Source organism: Clarias gariepinus, chromosome 12 (assembly GCF_024256425.1).
Source record: "Clarias gariepinus isolate MV-2021 ecotype Netherlands chromosome 12, CGAR_prim_01v2, whole genome shotgun sequence".
Lineage (NCBI taxonomy): Eukaryota > Metazoa > Chordata > Actinopteri > Siluriformes > Clariidae > Clarias > Clarias gariepinus.
Window position 1 is genome coordinate 14,022,506 of NC_071111.1, and position 355 is coordinate 14,022,860.

A 355-nucleotide genomic window follows, 5' to 3' on the forward strand; every position below is an offset into this window, starting at 1 on the left:
CTAAGCAAAATCTGTTTGTAGTGATCGAAGTTTGACTTCTGGGCAGAAAACAGTGAAGAGAAACACTGTTGGGAATAACGAAGAGGTTAACAGTGAAAGATGTCCTGTAAAGGGCAAATACTGCACAGTATGTTTATCTATTAACTTTGTGGAAGATTCACCTAAGGGTCTGATGTTCAAGTCCACAACCTTTCGCTAATGTATTGTAAGATAATGTGTGGACCGACTGTGCAGCAATTCCTCAAAAGCATTGTAGTTAGGAAGCAGAGAAGCAAACACATGTCAATCACCTCACAAAGAAGAGGGTCAAAATATGACAGCTACAAATAATGATCACAAGCAAGACCACCAAGAG